This window comes from Crinia signifera, chromosome 1, assembly GCF_055691185.1.
Source record: "Crinia signifera chromosome 1, ASM5569118v1, whole genome shotgun sequence".
Lineage (NCBI taxonomy): Eukaryota > Metazoa > Chordata > Amphibia > Anura > Myobatrachidae > Crinia > Crinia signifera.
Genome location: NC_139217.1, coordinates 165,909,317 through 165,917,917, shown reverse-complemented (window position 1 = coordinate 165,917,917; position 8,601 = coordinate 165,909,317).

Below are 8,601 nucleotides of genomic sequence, written 5' to 3'. Positions count from 1 at the left end.
GACTGAGTACCATGGGATGCAGCCTGGGAGCCGGTCGATGGTATTTGATGATGCGGCCTGGGAGCCAGTCAATGGTATTTGATGATGCGGCCTGGGAGCCGGAGACGAGTACTTGTGCTGTGGCCTGGGAGCCGGAAGAGAATACTCAGTGATGCGGCCTGGGAGCCGGAGGGGACTCGATGGGAATTGATGGTAGTCGATGGTGATCACTGGGGATCGCTGGGGCGGCCTGGAAGCCGAGAGGTGACGGGCATGGGAACCTACTGGTATCCGGACGCTGAGCTGGTAACCTGGGCTGCACACAGAGAGCTGAATCACACAGCAGTGGAAGTGGAAGCTTCTGGCAGGAGTGGAATAACCAGGAACGCTGAGGATGGAAGCAGGTAACAGCAGACTCAGGTAATTGGACCTCTGGAGCAAGTGGGGAGTCTTGAAGGGAGCATGACGCTGGAGAACTTGCAGGGGAACTGACAAGTTGTTCAAGACGAGGAGGAGACTGGGAAGCAGGCTTTTATTCCTCCAGGTGATTAGGGAATCAGCCGCAGGCTTGTGGAATTAGCCGCAGCAGCAGTACACAGACCAGGAAGTAAGTTGGAGCTTACCTGGATCATATGGCCCTCAATCAGGACAGGGAATACACCTGGAGCCCTAGGTGACACAGGGAATAGCTTGTGAAACGGAGACATCGCGCCAGGGGTTGCAGAGTGTACCAACAGCTGATCTGCGGAGCAGATTACACCAGCATGCCGGTAAGGGGCGCACGTGAGCGGCGTGAGAACCGGGGTTCCTGACAATATCACCTAGGGTGACCAACTCATCCCTTTAATCTGGGACACATATTAATTACACAGGTTCTGTGGCAGTTTAAAACCAGGGGGAAATGGAGTCTTGAGGTGTGGCAGTTTAAAACCAGGTGAAAGCTAGCCACAGAACCTGTGTAATTAATATGTGTCCTGGATTAAAGGGATGAGTTGGTCACCCTAATATCACCTGGACCCTGTGTGTCACCCCCTACAGTCTCCTGCACCCTGTGTTTCACCCCCCTACAGTCACAACACCCCCTACAGACCCTGCGTGTCACCACCTATACAATTGCCTGCACCCTGTGGGTCACCACCTATAAAATCCCCTGCACCCTGTTATAAAAAGTAGGCAGGTATGCTTCACCCTGGGTGTCACCCTCCTACAGTCTCCTACATCATGTGTCACACCCACTACAGTCTACTGCACTGTGTGTAGCCCCCTACACGAGACTGCTTCCCACTCTCTCCTCATGCCCAACTGCCATTGCAAAACAAGTTGAAATGCCTATCTTTATAATGGGGCATATTTCACTAAATAAAAAAAAACATTAACTACTGTATCTGAAAAACCTTAACCCAAAAAGGCACTACACTTAGACAAGCTCCAGCCAATTAAACAAATCCCAAGTCTTAATTCTTCCTCTACCCTGAGTTATGAGTTCCTAAAAAATCCCCTCATAGACTATAATGAAAAAACGGTGTCAAAAAGCCATCTCTGAAGTGGCAGAAAAAAACTGACAGTTGGAAGTTTACATTGCTCCCAATAGCTCATTTTGGCATGCAGCACCGGTTGATGTTTCTACACGTCCATGCCAAATTTCAGTTCAGTACGTCCAGTCACTTTTGAGGTGTAACCCCTCAAACACCAGGCCCCCATCTCAGCCTTAATATAAGGGCATGACCGAGTACAGTATATGGTGTCCATAATGATTTGGCTAATGCTACTATATAATAGTATGGAAACCAGAACACCCAATAATTTATTGTATTTATTTTATACTGTGCTGATTGAGAAGAAAATGATTATCACAGTGAATATATAGTTGCAAACAAGAACCCCATATTGCATACAGCAATGTTAGTATCAATAACTTCCCAAAATATATTGTTATTAACCCCTTCCTGACACAGCCAGTTTTTGCCTTCCTGACAGAGCCCTTTTTTTCAAATCTGACATGTATCACTTAAGTGGGGATAACTTTTTTTTGCTTTTACTTATCCCAGTGATTTTGAGATTGTTTTCTTGTGACACATTGTACTTCAAATTAGTGGTAAATTTGGGTCGATACAGTCTGTGTTTTTTTGTGAAAAATACCAAAATGTCGTAAAAAAATGGAAAATTTTGCAATTTGCAAAATGTTAAATTTTCTGCTTGTGAGACAAATAATCATACCACTCAAAATAGTTAATAACTAACATAGACCATATGTCTACTTTATGTTTCCATCATTATTTCAACTTCCTTTTAATTTTTTTGGACACTAGGAGGCTTAAAATATGAATAGCAAATTCTCAAATTTTCAAGAAAATTTCAAAAACTGATTTTTTTAGGGACCAGTTCAGTTCTGATGTGACTTTGAGGGACTTGTATGTGAGACACCCCCATAAATGATGCCATTTCAAAAACTTCACCCCTCACAGTATTCAAAACAGCATTTTGGAAGTTTGTTAACCCTTTAGGTGTTTCACAGGAATTAAAACAAAGTGTAGGTGAAATTTCAAAATTTCATTTTTTTTGCAGATTTGCAATTTTAATACATTTTTCTAAGGAACACAGTAGATTTTACTAGAGAAATGTGACTAAAAATTGATTCCCCCAATTCTTTTGTTTTCATAAATATCCTATATGTGGCCCTAGTGTGCACGTTGACCAAACCACAGGCTTCATAATAGAAGGAGCACCTACTTGATTTTGGAGCCTCCTTTTTATGAGATTATTTTTTAGGCACCATGTAGGTTTCTAGGCACCATAAGATGCTAAAAGTTAGGAACCCCCCCACAAGTGACCCCATTTTGCAAACTACACCCCTCAGGGAATTCATCTAGGGGTATAATGTACATTTCAAACCCCCAGGGGTTTCACCAATTGTGGTACAACTGGGCAGTGAAAATTAAAAATTAAATTTTTTTACACAAAAATGCAGTTCTGGCTCAAAATTTTTCATTTTCATAAGGTATGAAGGAGAAAAAGCACCCCAAAATCTGTGCACCAATTTCTCCCAAGTATGGCAATGCCTCACATGTGACCAAAAAATACCATTTGGGTGCATGGCAGGACTCAGAAGGGAAGGAGTGATTTTTGTATTTTGCAGCTCAGATTCTGGTGGAATTTTGGTGGGTGCTATGTCGCATTAGCAAGACCCCCGAAGCACCAATACAGTGGAAGCCCCCCCACAAGTGACCCCATTTTGCAAACTACACCCCTCAGGGAATTCATCTAGGGGTATAATGTACATTTCAAACCCCCCGGGGTTTCACCAATTGTGGTACAACTGGGCAGTGAAAATGAAAAATTAAATTTTTTACACAAAAATGCAGTTCTGGCTCAAAATTTTTCATTTTCATAAGGTATGAAGGAGAAAAAGCACCCCAAAATCTGTGCCCCAATTTCTCCCCGAGTACGGCAATGCCTCACATGTGACCAAAAAATACCATTTGGGTGCATGGCAGGACTCAGAAGGGAAGGAGTGATTTTTGTATTTTGCAGCTCAGATTCTGGTGGAATTTTGGTGGGTGCTATGTCGCATTAGCAAGACCCCCAAAGCACCAATACAGTGGAAGCCCCCCACAAGTGACCCCATTTTGCAAACTACACCCCTCTGGGAATTCATCTAGGGGTATAATGTACATTTAAAACTCCCAGGGGTTTCACCAATTGTGGTACAACTGGGCAGTGAAAATGAAAAATTAAATTTTTTACACAAAAATGCAGTTCTGGCTCAAAATTTTTCATTTTCACAAGGAATGAAGGAGACAAAGCACCCCAAAATCTGTGCCCCAATTTCTCCCGAGTACGGCAATGCCTCACATGTGACCAAAAAATACCATTTGGGTGCATGGCAGGACTCAGAAGGGAAGGAGTGATTTTTGTATTTTGCAGCTCAGATTCTGGTGGAATTTTGGTGGGTGCTATGTCGCATTAGCAAGACCCCCAAAGCACCAATACAGTGGAAGCCCCCCACAAGTGACCCCATTTTGCAAACTACACCCCTCAGGGAATTCATCTAGGGGTATAGTGTACATTTCAAACCCCCAGGGGTTTCACCAATTTTGATACAACTGGGCTGTGCAAATGAAAAATTACATTTTTTTACACAAAAATGCAGTTCTGGCTCAAAATTTTTCATTTTCACAAGGAATGAAGGAGACAAAGCACCCCAAAATCTGTGCCCCAATTTCTCCCGAGTACGGCAATGCCTCACATGTGACCAAAAAATACCATTTGGGTGCATGGCAGGACTCAGAAGGGAAGGAGTGATTTTTGGATTTTGCAGCTCAGATTCTGGTGGAATTTTGGTGGGTGCTATGTCGCATTAGCAAGACCCCCAAAGACCAATACAGTGGAAGCCCCCCACAAGTGACCCCATTTTGCAAACTACACCCCTCAGGGAATTCATCTAGGGGTATAGTGTACATTTCAAACCCCCAGGGGTTTCACCAATTTTGATACAACTGGGCTGTGCAAATGAAAAATTACATTTTTTTACACAAAAATGCAGTTCTGGCTCAAAATTTTTCATTTTCACAAGGAATGAAGGAGACAAAGCACCCCAAAATCTGTGCCCCAATTTCTCCCGAGTACGGCAATGCTTCATGTGTGACCAAAAAATGGCAGGACTCAGAAGGGAAGGAGTGATATTTGGATTTTGCAGCACAGATTCTGGTGGAATTTTGGTGGGTGCTATGTCGCATTAGCAAGACCCCCAAAGCACCAATACAGTGGAACCCCCCCACAAGTGACCCCATTTTGCAAACTACACCCCTCAGGGAATTCATCTAGGGGTATAGTGTACATTTCAAACCCCCAGGGGTTTCACCAATTTTGATACAACTGGATGTGCAAATGAAAAATTACATTTTTTTACACAAAAATGCAGTTCTGGCTCAAAATTTTTCATTTTCATAAGGTATGAAGGAGAAAAAGCACCCCAAAATCTGTGCCCAAATTTCTCCCGAGTACGGCAATGCCTCACATGTGACCAAAAAATACCAGTTGGGTGCATGGCAGGACTCAGAAGGGAAGGAGTGATTTTTGGATTTTGCAGCTCAGATTCTGGTGGAATGAATGGTGGGTACTATGTGGCATTAGCAAGACCCCCGAAGCACGGTGAAATGATGAACCTAATAATCCATAGATGTGTGGTATATTTTAAAACACTCCTTTATACATAGGCCGGGTTTGTCGGGGCAAGTGTCACACTGGAAAATAGTTTGCTTTCTTATTCCCTTTTTATAGCAAACTTTGCACCTTTTTTGTGTCCTGCCCTTTTTTTCCAGTGGAGGGGATTTCATCAGGAAAATGCTGCCCTGGTACAATACGGGGGCCAGTACTAGAAGTACTGGGGCCCTCTGCCTGCTGGTTCCCAAATATTAGGCTCTTTATGACTTCCTCTTGAAAGTGCATAAATGTCCCCCTCTGGCTGGTAGAACGGAATAGCACGTAAGCGTTATACAGTGCCATCTGGATGATATACACGGCCAGCTTCTTGTACCAGATTTTTGTTTTCCGCAGGGCACTGTACGGCTTCAGTACCTGATCTGAAAGATCCACTCCGCCCATGTACTTATTGTAATCCAGGATACAATTAGGTTTTGAGGTGTGGGTACTGGTACCTCGTACAGGGACGGAGGTGGTACTGTCTCCGTGAATTGTTGTCAGTATAAGGACATCCCTCTTGTCCTTATTTTTGACCAACAACATATTTTCGGTGGATTGTGCCCTGCTTTCACCCCTTCTCATTACTTGGGCAATGTGCGTTTTTGGGAGTCCTCTTTGGTTCTTGCGCACAGTACCGCAAGCTGCTGTACCTCTTGAACCAAGGGCCTTAAACAGGGGGATGCTAGTGTAAAAGTTATCCACATAGAGGTGATAACCTTTATCCAGGAAGGGGTGCACTAAATCCCAGACAATTTTTCCACTAACACCTACGAGGGAGGGGGGGCATTCTGGCGGTTCAATTCTTGAATCCTTCCCTTCATATACCCTAAACCTGTGAGTGTACCCTGAGGTGCTTTCACACAGCTTATACATTTTTATGCCATACCTTGCCCTCTTACTGGGAAGGTACTGGCGGAATTTAACCCTTCCTTTAAAATGTATAAGGGACTCGTCTATGCAAATGAATTTATCTGGGATGTACATCTCTGGAAATTTGGCACTGAAATGATCAATGACCGGCCTGACTTTGAATAGCCGGTCAAAGGTGGGATCATCTCTGGGTGGGCACTGTGCATTATCGTTGTAATGCAAAAATTTAAGGATTAACTCAAAACGAGTCCGGGTCATGGCCATACGGTAAAGTGGGGTGCTGTACAGAACATCTGTACTCCAATATTGCCTAATTTCTGGCTTTTTTACTATGCCCATATGAAACACCAGACCCCAAAACGTCATCATCTCTACTGCATCTACAGGGGTACACCTAGCAAATGATGACGTGGGGTTTTGAGCAATAAACTGCTGGGCATATAAATTAGTTTGGTCCACCATTACATTTATAAAATCATCAGAGAAAAATAATTTGAAAAAGTCAATTTCTCTGAGACCTGTGGAATCAAATTGGATTCCTGGGATGGCCAAAAACTCAGGAACCTGGGGCTCAAAATTGTCTGGTGGTGGGGTCCATACGAGATCAATTATTGGGGGGGGGTCTCAGCTGCTCTACGGGGGCGTCTTTGAGGGGTTCCCTCATCACTAGAGGAGGAAGAGGAGCTTAAGATGAATCCTTCAAATTCCCCGCTTGCCTCACTGGCTGTGTCAGAGTCAGAGGCAAGCATGGCATATGCCTCCTCTGCTGAATACATTCTTCTGGATGACTGGGATGACATTTGGGATGACATTTGGGATGCCATTTTTATTTTTGTGTTTCTGGTAGTGAAATGTTCCAACACATGTATAGTGTAGGGGGGTACAAACTTTATTTCAACCTGGGGGGGTATGTAGTGTGTAGTGTGTATGTAGTGCAGAAAAAAAAAAAAAAAGGTCCTGCGCCAAAAATTGAGCACAGATGTTGGTCAGTAACGTCCGTCACTGAACAGCGCTCAAAGGCAACAGGAATTTGATCAAAAAAAAAAATAGATCAACCCTGTGCCGAAAAAGCTGATCAGTGATGTACGTCACTGATCAGCGCACAGTGGCCACAGGACACCCACAAAATCACAGTGTGTGTAAAAAAAAAAATTAAAAAAAGACCCCACAGCACCCTCAAAAAAAAAAAAAAGGTGATCAGTGATGCGACACTGATTACCAGTGAGGGGCAGCAGGTGCACAACCTTTGGTGCAACTGACAGTGCAACTGGCAGCAACTGACAGGTATATATAAAAAAAAAAACCTGCACCCCCAAAAAGTTGCTGATCAGCACAGATATACTGATCAGCACAAAAGGGGGGGGGGTAGCAGACACAAAATATAGCACTCTCTATCACTCTCTGTCACTATCTCTCTCTATCTCTCTATCTCTCACTATCTATCACTATCTATCACTCTATGACACTGCAGCAGCAGCACTGACAGTTATATATATAAAAAAAAACCCTGCACCCCCAAAAAGTTGCTGTTCAGCACAGATATACTGATCAGCACAAAAGGGGGGGTAGCAGACACAAAATATAGCACTCTCTATCACTCTCTGTCACTATCTCTCTCTATCTCTCTATCTCTCACTATCTATCACTCTATGACACTGCAGCAGCAGCACTGCACCCCCAAAAAGTTGCTGATCAGCACAGATATACTGATCAGCACAAAAGGGGGGGTAGCAGACACAAAATATAGCACTCTCTATCACTCTCTGTCACTATCTCTCTCTATCTCTCACTATCTATCACTATCTATCACTCTATGACACTGCAGCAGCAGCACTGACAGTTATATATATATAAAAAAAACCCTGCACCCCCAAAAAGTTGCTGTTCAGCACAGATATACTGATCAGCACAAAAGGGGGGGTAGCAGACACAAAATATAGCACTCTCTATCACTCTCTGTCACTATCTCTCTCTATCTCTCTATCTCTCACTATCTATCATGACACTGCAGCAGCAGCACTGCACCCCCAAAAAGTTGCTGATCAGTTAATTTATACTGATCAGCACAAAAGGGGGGGGCAGCAGTCAGTTGCACACGCAGCACAGCTGTATATATATAAAAAAAAAAACCAGCACCCCCAAAAAGTTACTGATCAGCACAGATATACTGATCAGCACAACAGGGGGGGGGGGGGGGCAGCAGACACAAAATATAGCACTCTCTGTCACTATCTCTCTCTATCTCTCTCTATCTCTCTATCTATAACTCTATCACACTGCAGCAGCAGCAGCACAACACAGGAAGTCACAAGAAGTCAGATCCTGGAAGCATCCAGCACGCTACAAGCAGTGATCAGGTGATCAGGTAAGTATTTGCAAGGATCAGGTCAGTATATCACGGCAGATAGGCACGGTGACCGCACTGCACGCAATTCCAGACCGGAATGGCGTCTGCAGTGCAGTCACCGTTAGTTTAAATCACCCTCCATGGCTGTGATTGGCCCGTCGGTCCGACGAACCAATCACGGCCTTTGGGGGCGGGTGGGGTGA